A 17,963-nucleotide genomic window follows, 5' to 3' on the forward strand; every position below is an offset into this window, starting at 1 on the left:
GTATGTATTTATTTCAAATATTTGCGTGCGCTCGCACACATACAGTACGTGCTGAGCTTTAGCCTACTAGATTTGTGCTCTTTGGTGGTGAATATCAGTCTCTCATCCCCATGACTCAACCTCCAGCGGCGCTGCTGCTAAGAGCAGACAGTGGAAATACTTGGTGCCTCACAAAGTGCCTCGAGGCTCCGATCCCAAGTCAGCCTGTGCACTCTCAAACCCCCAAACCTAAAAGCAGGGAAGGTGAATAAGCTGAGATGACGTCAGATCAGCATCCTGAGGCACTGTGAGCTCAGTCTGGCTTTAGCCTGATCATCCTGATATGGAAAAAGTTACAGGTCCGACCAGGTAAGATTGCCATTGTGACTTTTACGTAAAAGTGACCAGGGTGCTTATTCAGACATGAGCCTGGCAGGTTAAAGGGTAACTTCGTTTTTTTTCAACCTGGACCCTATTTTCCTATGTTTTAATATATAATAAACCCTTAATTCACCTATTTACATGTGCCGGATCTATACACGCTAAATGTATTGTTTATTTAAATGGAGTCTGGTTGGTTTGGCAATGGCGATTTCTGAGCTGTTTCTGGTTAAACAAAAAGGATCTTACTCTTTAACAAAAAGGTCTATCTCTGTAGGATCTTTTCCATAATGTTGTCAGACACTTATACAATAATAATCTGAGCCTTTCAGTGGCAAAAACAGCACTTTTAGTGGATCAATATTGACAATGTACATTTGCCTTATATTGCAGTTGTTTTAGTCGTGCAACAGAAAACTCAGATTGGACAGATAGTCTAGCTAGCTGTCTGGATTTACCCTGCGGAGATCTGAGGAGCAGTTAACCATAGTCCTCATAAATCCACCAGAGTTTAGAACGCCAACATAAAGGAAGAAGAAGGTGATGGACATCTGACCGAAATGAGGGACATCCGGCGGAACCTCCGGAGCAATCCCGGAAATGAAACGTTGTCGATATAGACTACCCTCTCGTAAACTGAAACAACAGGACCACTTAGTCAATCACACAGGGTATAAGGGTATGTAACCCAAAGAGCAGCTGCTGCCACCCGCCATCATTCATCATCATTTATCTGCATTTATCCAAAGGATAGAAAATTGCACAGATCATTTTACCTTTTTTCACCTCGGACAATGCACCATTCACCTCGGACAATGAAAATGACTAAAAATCACTAAATAACAAGTCATTTTTGGTTAATGATCTTATCACCACCCATAACTTGGATTTCACTCTACTAACTGAAACCTGGCTGGACAAAATGGTACAGTTTCACGCATCAAGGCAGCACCTCCAAATTTAAAAATTGTCCACACTACTAGACCTGATAAGAAAGGCAGTGGAATAGCTACCATGCCTCATTTTCTCCCCATTGACCTCAAAAAATTAAATGACATTATTGGGCAGCTCAGGTCCTCCACCTGCTGCTTGGACCCTCTCCCCATCACATTTTTTAAAACTGTTTTTAACTGCCTAGCACATGAGGTATTAGAAATTATAAACTAATTTCTCAAGTCAGGCGTATTTCCTGCAGTGCTTAAAACAGCTGTCATTAAACCACTCCTGAAGAAGAGCAATCTTGATGCAACAGTCATCTGTAACTATAGGCCCAACCTGCCATTTCTCAGCAAGATTATAGAAAAAACTGTTTCCTTTCAGCTCATCAACTATCTAACATCAAACAACCTTCTGGATCAATCAGGTTTTCGGACCCACCATAGCACAGAAACAACACTTATTAAAATTGTAAATGATGTGCACATAAACACTGATTCTAATAAATTATCTGTCCTTGTGCTTCTGGATCTCAGCGCCGCCTTTGACACCGTTGACCATCAGATTTTATTACACAGATTAGAAACATGGGTCGGCCTGTCTGGTCCAGTCTTAAACTGGTTTAGAACGTACCTGCTGGATAGGCAATTCTTTGTGTCCATTGGGGATTTTGTCTCGGACGAAATGGCCATTATGTGTGGAGTTCCCCAAGATTCTTGGACCATTATTGTTTAATCTCTACATGCTCCCACTTGCACATGTTATAAAGAAACACAACATAAATTACCATAACTATGCAGATGATTCACAGATGTACATATCCTTATCTCCTGATGACATGCATCCCATACTCTCCCTAATTAATTGTATTTCTGATATCAATATGTGGATGTCAGAGAACTTCTTACAACTAAACAAGGATAAAACAGAAATACTTATCTTTGGTGCTTAGCAGAGACAGAGACAGAAAATTGCAGCTCATCTCAGTTCTCTGTCTCTGGAGAGCAAAAGCGAAGCCAGAAATCTGGGTGTAATATTAGACAGTGATTTAAATTTTAAGCATCATAAGTCAGCTTTCTACCATCTTAAATATATTTCTACATTAAGGGGCTTTCTGTCAAAGAAAGACTCTGAAAAATTGATTCACGCATTTATAACAAGTAGATTGGATTACTGTAATGGTCTGTTCACTGGCGTCCCGAAATTCAGCTACAATTAATTCAAAATGCGGCTGCACACGTTCTGACTGGAACAAAGAAATTTGAACATATTACACCTGTCCTTAGACTTTTACACTGGCTCCCAGTAAAGGCTAGAATTGATTTTAAGATTCTGCACCTAGTTTATAAAGCTCTCAATGGCCTTGAACCACAGTATATTAGAGACATGCTCGTTAAATATGAACCAGCAAGAACCCTCAGCAGTCTTTTAACCATCCCTCGCTGTAACTCAAGAGCAGGGGAGGCTGCTTTTTGTGTCTATGCCCCAATGATATGGAACACCTTGCCAGTGGAACTGAGAGAGGCCTCCACAACATTTTTAAAAAAAGGCTAAAAACTTTGCTTTTTACAAAAGTCTATGAATAACTGAGTTTGTCGCTGTTCAATGTTGATCTTTGGTTTGTGTGTGTGTGTGTGTGCGCGTGTGTGTGCGCGTGCATGCGTGTTCGATACATGTTTTTTATATATTTTATTCTGTATAACCAAACAAAGTATTATGTGCTATAGAAGTAAAGTGTGATTGATTGATTGATTCTTGCCATTATGCTCGCCATTACCTGATCGGATGGAGATGAAGTCGTTATTCCTGTTATAAGGGCTTGTGTGGGCTAGTGTTAAGAGGATTGGAATATACTACTTCACATTGATTGTTTTTCAGGCACTTATGAACTGAAAAAAAATTCCACAGCTTCTTTTTTTCTGCAGTTTTCAGCTCTTTGTATGCCAATCCTCTTAAACAGGTGGAGCAGGGGCGGAGCCAGATGTAAACATTCGGGGCTCAGCCCAAACCTAGGGGGGATCCAGAGGTAGCTATACACACTATTTTTCAAGCCATTTAATAATATAATGCCTAGAAATCTGTACATCATTCGGAAAAAATAAATCATAGTTGCCGAGAAAAAAACAATCATCCTGTAGAGCCGACATCGTATTTTGTATCTAATTGTTCTCCAATCATTCATCATTCTCTTCAGCATTCTGAAACCAGACACCTAAAAGATTCGGGGCTTTTGAGAAAACATTCAGGGCTGGAGCTCCAGAAGCGACTCCATCACTACGCCCCTGAAGTGGAGTAATATAAACTTTAACGGACTTCCATTTCTTTATATATACACTCAGGATTCCAGACAGTGGGGAGACAGGGAGAGGAACAAGAGTATCAGCCATCCACTGCTAGGTGATCAGATGGTGACCTGACCCACATGTAGAGAACAGAGCCAGCATTGAGCAGCAGCGAGCCCTGCTGCTGTAGTGCCTTCCTGGGAGAGCTGAGAGGCCAGGAGACTCACACTGCCCTGGATCTCTGCCAAACAGCCAATCAATGCAGCCTGGAGTCAATGGAAACAAGACTCACAGCTCACCCATCTGTCTCTCTGCCGAGCAATGATATGCAACACCAAGCTGGAAATTATTCACTATTGTTTCCTCATTTCACCTTTCCTTTTCAGACACTCCCCAGTTCCCATTGAACACAAATCTGCTCTTTTTAACCCCCGTGCAGGCTTGCTAGTGAAGTGAAGTAGAAGTCTAGTCTCGCCAGACCATCCACACGCTGCGGAGCGGAGGAGGGTCTGGCTAGTGCACATAGCATTCCGGGATGGAGAAAAACGTGCTCTGGTTTATTGCCATTTCTTTAAACCAATCACAATCCCGGAAGTGGAACGTCAAGGATATAGACTAGTAGAATTCAAACCAAGGTACTTGAACTCCTTCACTTGGGGTAAAGACTCATTCCCTACCTGGAGAAGGCACTCCATCGGTTTCCTGCTGAGAACCATGGCCTCAGATTTAGAGGTGCTGATCCTCATCCCAGCCGCTTCACACTCGGCTGCGAACCGATCCAGTGAGTGCTGAAGGTCACAGGCCGACGATGCCATCAGGACCACATCATCCGCAAAAAGCAGCGATGAGATCCCCAGCTCACCAAACTGCAACCCCTCTCCACCCCGACTACGCCTCGATATCCTGTCCATAAATACTACAAACAGGATTGGTGACAAAGCGCAGCCCTGGCGGAGGCCAACTCTCACCTGAAACGAGTCCGACTTACTGCCGAGAACCCGGACACAGCTCTCGCTTTGGTCGTACAGAGATTGGATGGCCCTGAGAAGGGACCCCCTCACCCCATACTCCCGCAGCACCTCCCACAGTATCTCCCGGGGGACCCGGTCATACGCCTTCTCCAGATCCACAAAGCACATGTAGACCGGTTGGGCATACTCCCAGGCTCCCTCCAGGATCCTTGCGAGAGTAAAGATCTGGTCCGTTGTTCCACGACCAGGACGGAATCCGCATTGTTCCTCTTCAACCTGAGGTTCGACTATTGACCGAACCCTCCTTTCCAGCACCTTGGAGTAGACTTTACCGGGGAGGCTGAGAAGTGTGATACCCCTGTAATTGGCACACACCCTCTGGTCCCCCTTTTTGAAAAGGGGAACCACCACCCCGGTCTGCCACTCCTTAGGCACCGTCCCCGACTTCCACGCAATGTTGAAGAGGCGTGTCAACCAAGACAACCCCTCCACACCCAGAGCTTTAAGCATTTCTGGACGGATCTCATCAATCCCTGGGGCTTTGCCACTGTGGAGTTGTTTAACTACCTCAGCAACTTCCACCAGGGAAATTGACGACAATCCCCCATCATCCTCCAGCTCTGCCTCTACCATAGAGGGCGTATTAGTCGGATTTAGGAGTTCCTCAAAGTGCTCCTTCCACCGCCCTATTACCTCCTCAGTTGAGGTCAACAGCGTCCCATCCTTACTGTACACAGCTTGGATGGTTCCCCGCTTCCCCCTCCTGAGGTGGCGAACGGTTTTCCAGAAGCACCTTGGTGCCGACCGAAAGTCCTTCTCCATGTCTTCTCCGAACTTTTCCCACACCCGCTGCTTTGCCTCTTTCACGGCAGAGGCTGCAGCCCTTCGGGCCCTTCGGTACCTTGCAACTGCCTCCGGAGTCCTCTGGGATAACATATCCCGGAAAGACTCCTTCTTCAGTCGGACGGCTTCCCTGACCACCGGTGTCCACCACGGTGTTCGTGGGTTACCGCCCCTTGAGGCACCTAAGACCCTAAGACCACAGCTCCCCGCCGCAGCTTCAGCAATGGAAACTTTGAACATTGTCCACTCGGGTTCAATGCCCCCAGCCTCCACAGGGATGCACAAAAAGCTCCGCCGGAGGTGTGAGTTGAAAGTCTGTCGGACAGGGGCCTCCTCCAGACGTTCCCAATTTACCCGCACTACCCGTTTGGGCTTACCAGGTCTGTCCAGAGTCTTCCCACACCCTCTGACCCAACTCACCACCAGATGGTGATCAGTTGACAGCTCTGCCCCTCTCTTCACCCGAGTGTCCAAAACATACGGCCTCAGATCAGATGAAACGATTATAAAATCGATCATTGACCTTTGGCCTAGGGTGCTCTGGTACCAAGTACACTTATGAGCATCCCTATGTTCGAACATGGTGTTCGTTATAGACAATCCATGACTAGCACAGAAGTCCAACAACAAACAACCACTCTGGTTTAGATCAGGGAGGCCGTTCCTCCCAATCACGCCTCTCCATGTGTCTCCATCATTTCCCACGTGCGCGTTGAAGTCCCCCAGCAGAACTATGGAGTCCCCCACTGGAGCCCCATACAGGACTCCATTCAAGGTCTCCAAGAAGGCCGAATACTCTGAGCTCTTGTTTGGTGCGTACGCACAAACAACAGTCAGAGTTTTCCCCCCCACAACCCGCAGGGGTAAACTCCAACGTAGCGGCGCTCAGCCGGGGGCTTGTGAGTATCCCCACACCCGCCCGGCGCCTCACACCCTGGGCAACTCCGGAGAAGAAAAGAGTCCAACCCCTATCCAGGAGTATGGTTCCAGAACCGAGACTGTGCGTAGAGGTAAGCCCCACCAGATCCAACTGGTAGCGCTCCACCTCCCGCACAAGTTCCGGCTCCTTCCCCCACAGAGAGGTGACGTTTCACGTCCCCAGAGCCAGCGTCTGCTGCCCGGGTCTGGTCCGTCGAGGCCCCTGACCTTCACTGCCACCCATGTGGCAGCGCACCCGACCCCAGCGGTTCCTCCCACAGGTGGTGGGCCCATGGGTTGGAGAGAGAGGTGCCACGTAGCTTTTTCGGGCTGTGCCCGGCCGGGCTCCGTGGCAAACCCGGCCACCAGGCGCTCGCTGACGGGCCCTCCATCTGGGCCTGTCTCCAGACGGGGGCCCCGGGCTTCCTCCGGGTAGGGTCACTCTATCTCTACCTCGTTTTTTCATAGGGTTTTTGAACCATTCTTTGTCTGGCCCCTCCCCTGAGACCACTTTGCCTTGGGAGACCCTACCAGGAGCACAAAGCTCCAGACAACACAGCCCTCAGGTTCATAGGGACACACAAACCTCTCCACCACGATAAGGTGATGGTTCCAGGAGAGGCCAACCATCATGACCGAAAGAACGAGATCCAGGGTACAAGCGGCCGAAATGGGTTTCCTCAGGAGGGTGGCTGGCGTCTCCCTTAGAGATAGGGTGAGAAGCTCAGTCATCCGTGAGGAGCTCGGAGTAGAGCCGCTGCTCCTTCGCGTCGAAAGGAGCCAGTTGAGGTGGTTCGGGCATCTGGTAAGGATGCCCCCTGGGCGCCTCCCTAGGGAGGTGTTCCAGGCACGTCCAGCTGGGAGGAGGCCTCGGGGAAGACCCAGGACTAGGTGGAGGGATTATATCTCCAACCTGGCCTGGGAACGCCTCGGGATCCCCCAGTCGGAGCTGGTTAATGTGGCTCGGGAAAGGGAAGTTTGGGGTCCCCTGCTGGAGCTGCTACCCCCGCGACCCGTTACCGGATAAGCGGAAGAAGATGGATGGAGAATTCAAACCAATGAAATACTAACCAAGACGCCATACAGTATGAGTTTGTGTCATTTCACTCTTTGACTGGAAGTACTTGTCTGGCTTTAGTTGGATATGAATGTTCAGTTAATAAAGATCTCCTAGCCACAACATGCTCATGTTAACAGTGCACTGATTTAGTAGTTTGGAATACAATAAATCAATTCACTATCTACTTTTATATCTTTGGAGGAAATGCTACAGTTTTTTTTTAGATCAATTTTGTATTGTGTTTTTTTATATTTAGAACATACAGAACATACTGATACAATTGATTCCAGAACAAAAGCCCTCTCCCACCCTCTGCGGTCTCGAGGAAAACAAAAACAAACAAATAAACAAAAAACAAAAACAGAAATCACACCTTGCCTAGTCACTCTGCCTCTAATTCTTGTGATGCTGAGGTCATTAGGACTGATACTTGTGCTGCTGCGTTTTTCCATAGGTCTATAGTCGATGATTTGGCTTTGTTAATCCTTGCTGTAGAGAGCTCAAGCATAACTATGTCTAGAAAATATGCCAACCACTGTTGTATACAAAGCAAGCAGGGGAGGGGGGGGGGGGGGGTGGGGAGCCAGCGCTGAGCTATAATTTTCTTGGTTGCGGTTGAGCCAGCTAGCCAAACTTTCCTCTGTCTCCAAGCAGGTGTAATTTATAGTTGTCATTAAGTAACAAAACAGTGGGAAGTCGAAATCAGTGGGAAGTCGACATCCTATCACATCAGATATTATTGATGTTGTTTTATTCCAGAACTCATGCACCTGTTCACACTCCCAAACCATAGGCAGGAAAGTTCCAGTTTGTTCAGGCTGACAGAACGTGCAATAGGGAGTTGGAATGACTTTAGAGACGTATCTCTTCTGAGGAGTCTAATATGTCCTATGACATATGTTGAAGTGGATCTGCTGGTGATTTGGGTTCTTGGAACAATGGAAAATGTTGTCCCAAACTGTCTCCCAATTAATTGCATTCCCCTCAGGGCTCAGCTCTCGCTCCCATTTCCTTGTTATATCTCCTATAGATACTTGCAACAGTTTAGCATAGATCTTGGATGCTAATCCTCTCACAGTAAAATCAACAAACCATTTAATAACTGGGTGAGCCTCAAGACTGTTTCCCCATGGTACTCCATAACATTTTAGGGCTGAGCTTAAGCGCAGATACAAAAAGAAGGATGTCCTGGGGACCTCAAAACTAGCTCTTAGGTCTTCAAAACTCAACATACCTTTCTCATTGAATAACTGGTTTACAGTATAAATGCCTCTGTCACTCCACTGCTTACAAGCAAAGGGTTTATTACCAGACATTAAGTGTGTATTGTGCCAAATTGGGGTGTTCAAATGCCACTTGTTGATGTAGCATAGTTGCTCCTCCACCTGTTTAAAGTTAGTCAGTGTGTTGGTGATAATAGCATACACTTTTTTGGACACACATCTGCAAAGGCAAGGTCTTGCAGTCTTAGACTTCCAGTGAGGTTTTGCTCTATTTCTCTCCATGGGACTGTAGATGTGGGGTCCATCCACACTCTGAGGGCCCGTAGCTGAAAGGCTCTGTGATACACTTTAAGGTTGGGGAGGGCCAAGCCTCCCGTGTTTGAGGTATGTTGCAGGGTAGAGTATTTTAGCCTAGGTTGTTTATTATTCCAAATATATTGCCGAATTAAGGTATCAAGTTTCTTCCAGAAATTTATTGGTGGGGGTAAGGCAAGGCAAGGCAAGGCAATGGCAATTATGGTGACTTATCTTATTGTTTTCCATAATCTGAGCCAGTGGAAGCATGTAGATGTTGAACAGAAGAGGTCCCAGAACCAAGCCTTGGGGAACTCCACATGTCATTTTTGTATACTCAGATACATTATTGCCTATAGACACAAAGTAGTCTCTATTATTTAGATAGGATTCAAACCAGTTTAGAACTGAGCCAGAAAGGCCAACCCAGTTTTTCAATCGGTCTAGTAATATGTCATGGTCGACCGTGTCAAATACAGCACTAAGGTCAAGTAACACCAAGACTGAAGTTTTGCCACTATCTGTATTTGAGTGGATGTTATTAAAGACTTTAACAAGAGCTGTCTCAGTGCTGTGGTGTGGTCGAAAACCTGACTGAAAAGCATCTAAACTGTTGTTTACTGACAAGAAAAGGGTGAACTGTTGAGATATGAGGTGCCTGATGGTCGACATTTACAGAGTTCGTGTATTTTTAGTCTATTGATACGTGTTCATGGGCACGTTTTTCTCGTTTTTTAAGTGGTGGCCAGCACGAAAATGTGAAGTAATGTATTTCAATGGGAAGCATATTTCATGGCCACAGCACGAAAATGGTAGGGAGGTTGGTCGGGGTAGTGGATGGGTCAAACAACACAGGACTTTCACCCGGGTAGCGGGGTTCGCGTCCCGCATGTGGCGTTTTGTTTCCCGTAGTCTTCCTAATCACAACCGTCCCGTTATTGTCGCGCGTCCCCAGCAGCCGTCTTCCGGCGTGTGAGGCGCCCTTTCCCTGTAGTTTTTTTCCTAAACCCAACCTCCGCCATCCCGTTATTGTGGCGCGTCCCCAGCGGCCGTCCCCCGCGGCCGTCCCCCGCGGCCGTCTCCCGGGGTGTGAGGCGGCCTTTCCCCGTAGGGTTTTTCCTAAACCCAACCTCCGCCATCCCGTTATTGTCGCGCGTCTCCCGGCCGTCTCCCGCCTGCGGCCGCCTCCCAGCATATGGGGCATCCTTTTTGGCCGTCTCCCGGTAAAAAACGAGAAAAAAGTGCCCGTGAACACGTAAAAATAACGTGACATTTACACGTAAAAAATGAGAAAAACGTGCCCGTGAACACGTATCAATAGATTAAAAATAACGTGAAATTTACACGAACTGTCGTGAAACTGGGTTGAAAGTACGCACCATGTCAATAAATTTGGCCCCCAAACCAAGCCTCTCCATTACTTGCCACAAGTAGTTCCACTCTAGGCGGTCGAAAGCCTTTTCCACGTCCACTGATAAAACTGCTGCCGTTGTTGTCGAAGGTTTTTGGCTTCTTCTATTACATAAAATAGTCTGCGTATATTGTCTGCAGCATGACGCTTGGGTATAAAACCTGATTGGTCGGGGTAGACTAGCTTCTCGATAAAGCACTCTAAGCGGAGAGCCAGGACTTTGGAATAAAACTTAATATTAGTCCCGATGAGGCTGATGGGCCTGTAATTTGAGCAATCCGTAGGATCTTTACCCTTCTTTGGCATAACGGAAATCAGCACGGTGTTGGTTTGTTGGTGGAAAGTACCCATCTCTATGGCTGAAGTTAAAGCTTGTAAAATGGTAGGTCCTAATATGTCAAAATACTGTAGAAGAAGTTCTGATGGAATTCCATCCAACCCTGGTGTTTTCCCTTGAATTTTTGTTGAATGGTGCTCTCAATTATTGAATGTTTATTTGTGTTTTCATTAATGATGAGAAAACTTTATTTGTGATTTAATTTGTGATAAATACTGACGAGCCACCTGTCTGTGGGCGTTAATAAAAGTCCTCCTGCACGCAGCTGATTGCAGTTGCAGTGTGAGTGCCATGAGAAGCAAGAACGTCTCTCGTCTTTTCTTTTTCCTCCACGTTCGGTGCTATGAAAATAGGGTTCACAACGAGTAGCCGCTCTTGCAAACTACAATTTTTTGATCGACTGTTGCCCTCCTTACCTCCATATACAGCTTTGATTTAGTGTTTCATAAATGCTTTTCTCTGCAGCACGTGCTGCTCTGCCAACAGGTTATGGGCCCAGAGAAACCCAGAGACAGTTTTAGAGCGTGTTCCCACCGGTGTACCGGTGATAATTAGCATGCTGTTAGCACCATGAGCGGACAGGCTGCAGATACGAGCCGCCACGGTAGCCTCCTATTTGATGGAGATGAAAAGAGTTATGAGTTATGGGAAGCGAAATTCTTGGGTCACCTTCGTTTGCAAGGGTGGACACTATTTTAACAGAGCCCACCACTGATCACTCACACACTGATCACAAGACCCACTCATCTTCTAGCAGCTGAGCTGCTAGAAGATGTGAGAAAGAATGCCGAGGCCTATGCTGAACTCATTCAGTTTCTGGACGATAAAAGTTTGTCGCTGGTGATGCGTGAGGCCGCCGATGACGGGCGGGCAGCCCTAAAGATTTTAAGAGACTACTATCAAGGTAAAGGAAAGCCACGCATCATAAGCCTCTATACTGAACTGACTTCACTTGTGAAGTCAGACAGTGAAAGTGTGACGGAGTACGTGATCCGGGCAGAGACCGCGATCACAGCGCTAAGAAATGCCGGTGAAATATTAAGTGACGGACTATTGGTAGCGATGATTTTGAAAGGTTTGCCAGAGTCCTTCAAACCATTCGCGATCCACGCGACACAGGACCCTTTTTTAGAAAAAAGGGTTAGGGTTAGGCCTATTTGCATATGCGCGTCAAACAGTCCGTAGGCCTACATAGGCCTATTTGCCATGGAATTTGGCAGTAATGGTGGAAAAAGTAACAGACCGGACATAGTAACATAGTAACAGAACATAGTAACAGAACATAGTAACAGAACATAGGACCCTTTTTTTGAAAAAGGGTCCTATGTTCCCCAGTCTCATACAAAGAGGGGAACATAGGACCCAGGGAACATATGACCCGGGGAACATAGACACGCTCCCGTGTAAACTATGGTGCAGTCACTGCAAGAGCACCACTCACCGGGACACAACCTGCAGACGGAAACAGCGCTGGAATCGAGACGACGCACGTAAAGTCTCCAGGGAGACAGATGACCAGGAAATGGAGTATGCCTTCAGAGTGAGTGAGGAGGCAGCAGGAGTCGACATGAGGTGCCTGATGGTCGACTGCAGGGCAACCTCGCACATTGTCACAGACTTTGCAAAGTTTAAGAGGTTTGATGACAGGTTCCTGACCAAGACACACTGCGTGGAGCTGGCGAACGGCAAGCAGTGCGTGGGCGTGGCAGAGCGCCGAGGTGATGCAGAAGTCTGTCTGATAGACAGCAAAGGAAGACACCTGAACGCAACGCTGAGACTGGCGCTGTATATCCCATCCTTCTCACAAGACATTTTATCTGTGACAGCAGCTACTGCCAGCGGAGCGACCGTGATCTTCAAGAAAGGGAAGGACGTTCTGATCCACAAAGACGGTACCAAATTCCATATTCACGTACATGATAGACTATTTGCACACAGTAAATAATGATGATGACGATGAATGTGATGATCAATGCAAGGGTTGTCATGATATGCAGACATGGCATGAGATACAGGGGCACTGTAATTACAATGACATTCAGAGGTTACCAGATGTTGTGGACGGTATGAAAATTAAAAGTTCAAACAAACCTCTACATTGTGAAGTGTGCACTCAGGGGAAGTTTTACCAGACATGAAATAAAGACCCTGATGTAAAGGCTGAAACCCCTCTGAGCTGGTACACACAGACTTGGCAGGACCAATTCACCCAGAGTCTAGAGATGGGTACAGATATGCACTTTCATTTACTGATGATTTTTTCGGTACAGTGTTTGTGTATTTCTTAAAGAACAAAAGTGGCACAGTCCTAGCTACAGAGAAGTTTCTAGCTGATACAGCCGATACGGCAAGGTGAAATGCATCAGATCTGATAATGGTACTGAATTCACAAGGGTACCAGACTTTGCTCATTAAAAATGGGATCAGACATCAAACATCAGCACCTTACTCTCCTCACCAAAATGGGACTGCTGAGCGCAACTGGCGCACACTTTTTGACATGGCAAGGTGCATGCTAATGCTGAAAGTGGTTTGCCAAAACAACTTTGGACTTATGCAGTCCAGACTGCTGCTGTGGTTAGAAATAGGTGTTTTAATAAACGCACAGGGCAGACACCAGTCCAAATGATGACAGGAAGACGGCCCAACTTGTCGAGAATGCAAGGTTTGGATCAGAGTGTTTTGTTTACAAACAAGCGAAAACTTGATCCGAGGTGTGAAAAATGTGTTTTTATCGGGTACGACAAAAACAGTCCTGCATACATTGTCTACTTTCCTGTCAGTAAGAAAGTGCAGAAGCACAGACTGGTAAAGTTTGTAGCCAAGTCAGACGACAGACACAGACTGATTTGGATCTCTTGGATCTGTATCTCATGCCACGACAGACACAGACTAATTTTACACCTAAGGATGATGACTTCATACCAGAAGTCCAGATCACCGTGTTGCAGTAGAACATGAACTTGAAGGGAGCCACCACCAACCACAGACGGTTGGGGTCAAGTGTGAGCCTGGGTCTAGCCGATACCCTTCTAGAGAGAGGAGAAGGCCAGACAGATACACAGATTGCAACGTGTCTAAATGTATGTCTGAGGAGGAGGCTGATCAAGTCCAGAGTAACAGATTACTGTTACCGAGTGATGTGTAACATACCTGTTTCATTTACAGAAGCTGTAACCTCAGATAAATCAAGAGAGTGGGTCAAAGCAATGGATGATGAAATGCATTCACTTAGAGAGAACAACATATTTACCCTGACCACCTTGCCTGAGGGTAAGAAAGCAGTGGGGGGTAGATGGGTGTATGCTATTAAAACCAATGTTGATGGATCTGAGAAGTACAAGGCTCGATATGTTGCAAAGGGGTACAGTCAAACAATAGGTGTGGATTAGAGGAGACATTTTCTCCTACCGCTAACATGACTAGTGTCAGAGTTTTAATGCAGAAAGCAGCACAGGAAAATTAGATTTTACACCAAATGGATGTGAAGACTGCCTATTTAATCAAACATCCCATTGACTGTGAGATTTACATGGAACAGCCGGAAGGGTACAGTTAAAATCTCACACAGACAGAGAGTTGGTGTGCAAGCTAGAGAGGTCATTATATGAGCTAAAACAATTGGGCAGAAATTGGAACAAGTTGTTACATGAGTACCTGACACAAAACAAGTTCTACAAAACCAGGCCAACCACTGTATTTACACAAGGCAAAGAGAACATGAGAAGGTGATCATGGTAATTTGGGTCGATGACTTAATAATTGCAGCAAGTGATGAAAATGCTATGAATGTTACGAAGGACATGCTTACTGCAAGGTTTAAATTGAAGGACTTGGGCAAACTAAGATTTTTTCTTGGCATTGATTTTAACCAGCGCGACGACTGTGGATTTTCCCAACATACTTTGCTTGTACATTGGTACAAGCAAAGTATGTTGGGAAAATCCTGGAAAGGTTCAACATGCAAGATTGTAAACCTTGTGACCAAAAACTGAACTACACAGATGATGCTGCATTGATGAGTGATGTTTCAAGATACAGAGAGGCCACTGATTTATTTGACTGTCAGTACAAGACCGGATTTGAGTTTTATTGTAAGCAAAGTGTCACAGTATTTTACTGAACCTACTGAACACCACTTTGATACAGTTAAACATGTGTTGAGGTATCTAAGAGGCACAAGGGATAAGGAGTAGTGTTACAGGAAATGTGATGAGAACCTGGGCATACAAGCTTACAGTGATGCGAATTGGGCTGGTGATGTTAATGATAGAAGAAGTACAACTGGGTATTGTGTAAGCCTGACGAAGGGCAGACCTTTAGTGTCATGGAAGACCAAAAAGCAGCCCACTGTAGCACTGTCTACTTGTGAGGCAGAGTACCATGCCATACCATGGATGGTTATCCAAGAGTGTCTGTAACTCACACAACTTTTAGATGGCATTGATAAACATCTGTATGCACTACCTAAGCTGTATGAGGACAACCAAGGCACAATTGTTTTAGCTAAGAATCCTGTCATTAGACAGAGGTGTAAACGTGTATATAAACCACTTTGTAGATATACCACTTTATACGGTCCATTGTGAATGAAGGTATTATGAATTGTTATTTGTGTTTTCATTAATGATGGGTAAACTTTATTTGTGATTTAATTTGTGATGAACACTGCCCACCTGTCTGTGGGCGTGGTTAATAAAAGTCTCCTGCACGCAGCTGATTGCAGTTGCAGTGTGAGTGCCATGAGAAGCAGCAGAACGTCTCTCGTCTTTTCTTTTTCCTCCACGTTCGGTGCTATGAAAATAGGGTTCACAACGAGTAGCCGCTGTAACGTGCTGCTCTGCCAACATGTTACGTTCTGCTGATTTAAGTTCCTCTAAGGTTATCGGTTGACCCAGTTCTTCTGCCTCTTCTGGACCCAGAAGAGGCAGAAGAACTGGGTCAACCGATAACCTTAGAGGCAGAAAAAGAAAAAGAAGAGGCAGAAAAGTTTAGTTCTTTTAGGAACTTCTGGCACAACTTTGAGTAAAAGGATTGAAAAGTGGCGCTGATATCCTTAGGATTTGTTGAGATACCTCGGTCTGTGCAGATGCTGTTGATAGTAGGTCTGGATTCGCTTTGTTTTAATTTCAGAGCAAGCAATTTGCTTGGTTTAAAGCCGTTAAAATAGTAATTTTGCCTCACTCTGTGCTTTATGAACTCAGCTCTCCTTAGAAGATCATTCAGCTCTGTTCGACTTGTGACTAGAAGAGTTTGTGTAGATTTAGAAAAACAAGTCTTAAGAGATTGCTCTAACGATTTACAGCGTTCTTCCAACTCTGCTATCCTTGCCTCTCTTTTCCTCTTCAAATTGACCACGAAGGAGGATGTAAAATCTCTAATAAATCCTTTAGTTGCTTGCCATGTATATGCAGGGTCAGAAACTGACAGAAAAAAAAGTCGGTATTAATTGATATAAATTCAGCCAGTTTGGTTCTAAATTCTGTATCAAAAGCTGTGTTCTGGAGAAGGGAATTATTAAATTGCCATCTCCTAGATCTTTCTCCTAACATATCACAACGGAATTTGGTTATCAGCGCATTGTGATCAGACAGAATTGCTGGTTCTATTGCTATCGTGTGAAACATTGTCTTAAGCTCACTGGAGCACAACACATAATCAATGCAGGAGTGGGTGAGGTGGCGTGTGGAAAAGAAGGTGTAATCCTTGCAAGTAGGATTGTGCATCCTCCATATATCTGTAAGATAGTGGGATTCCACAACTGCTTTAAACATGTCCGATATGCGTTTTTGGGCTTTCGTGTGATTGATCCCTGATCTATCCTGATTTAAAGTACTGCATTCATGTCACCCCCTATGATTAATGAATATTCGTTGAGAGAGAGCAATTCATTGGTTAGGCGTTGGAAAAAACTTTCATCATATGTAGCCGGTGCATATACCGAAACAAAGGCTATTTTCCTACTCCTTATTGTGGTACATATATAAGATATCCTGCCTGATATGTCTTTACTGCTTTTGTCTACGGTGAGTGCACATTTCCGCGACAGCAACACGATGGAGCCCTTGGTTTTGGTGTCGTCACTAGATGAGGCAGCAACCTTAAAGTATTTATTTTGTAGACGATTTATATCTCTTTTACGTAAATGTGACTCCTGTATAAGCACCACGTCTATGTTTTTCCTTCTTAAATAGTCCAGGAATTTAGCTAGTTTGATCAGCCCGTTTAGCCCCCTGATGTTAACTGAAAGGATTGAAAGCTCAGCCATCTTCAAAATTTACACGCATACGTGTCTCGAGTACCATACCGGATTTTTCTGACAAATCTCTAGCAAAGGGTGAACTGTTAGCTCTGAGCAAGGTGTGACAAAAACATAAAAAGTAAAATAATTCCCCTAACCCTCTGAGACCGCAGACCCCCTCCCCTATTTGTAAGATGCTCGACCACATCAAACGCAGTTTGCGCAAAACTCCAGCTCAAAACTAAACCTCCTAGTCTAAGTCACAGGTTAATTGAAACAGGTCTAGTGAATTCTTATGTTAAACATGAACAATATTATAAACACCTTCGAACTATTTCTGGACTAAGCTATGTGAAAAACAGACCAATCTAGTTGGAGCAATAAGCAGACTATGAGCTGAACAGACGGTATCCCTCATGTTCTTTCAGTCTAGCTTAAATGTCAACAAACAGACTGTAAACTGACCAGCCAGCATTTATCATGTATTTTCAGTCTAGTTAAGTGTCCCTTTAAAGCTCGGATCCGAAACTTACATACAGTATCTTTAGGATTACCAGCCAGTATTTATCATGTATTTTCAGTCTGGTTAAGTGTCCCTTTAAAGCTTAGTTACGAAACTTACATAGCACATCCTCAGGATTCATCATGTTCCCTTTTTTTTCAGCCCGATTAAGTGTCCTCAAAAGTATAGATAGTAACTTACACACAGCGTCCTCCAGTCAAACTCGGTACAGTGGCCCAAATACTGTTAGTCCACACACCTAATCCTCCAGTAGTCCAGTCCTCCAGTCGCGGCCCCAGCATTGAACGCAAAGTCCCACCGCCGCCCTCCGGTTCCTCGTGGCACGGGGTAATCCATGCATATAGCGCGTCCTCCTCCTCTTCTAATTCCAGCCAGAAAACACTCGGCTCCACGGCTGCAGCGAAGGCGAACTCTCTCCCTCCGTGGGTCGCTCCCAGGGCAGCGCGGCAGATGAACACGTCCGAGTTGCGTTCAGCGTGCAGCTTGTGTTGTGTCCCTTCAGGCATCCGAAGCCGCTGGATCGTAAATGTGACGCAGTCAGATTGGTCCGGTTCACATACCATG

The 17,963-nt window shown here is 45.5% G+C and overlaps 1 long non-coding RNA gene across 1 annotated transcript; it reads right to left on the reverse strand.

The window, feature by feature from the left end:
- Positions 1–8,360: 8,360 nt before the first annotated feature.
- On the reverse strand, positions 8,361–17,594 carry LOC116050780. The gene is made up of 3 exons (XR_004105173.2): positions 17,406–17,594; positions 13,381–13,390; positions 8,361–8,371 (listed from the first exon to the last, which is right to left on the reverse strand). It is a non-coding gene; the product is annotated as an uncharacterized LOC116050780 (long non-coding RNA).
- Positions 17,595–17,963: the final 369 nt, after the last annotated feature.

This window comes from Sander lucioperca, chromosome 3, assembly GCF_008315115.2.
Source record: "Sander lucioperca isolate FBNREF2018 chromosome 3, SLUC_FBN_1.2, whole genome shotgun sequence".
In the NCBI taxonomy this organism is placed as follows: domain Eukaryota; kingdom Metazoa; phylum Chordata; class Actinopteri; order Perciformes; family Percidae; genus Sander; species Sander lucioperca.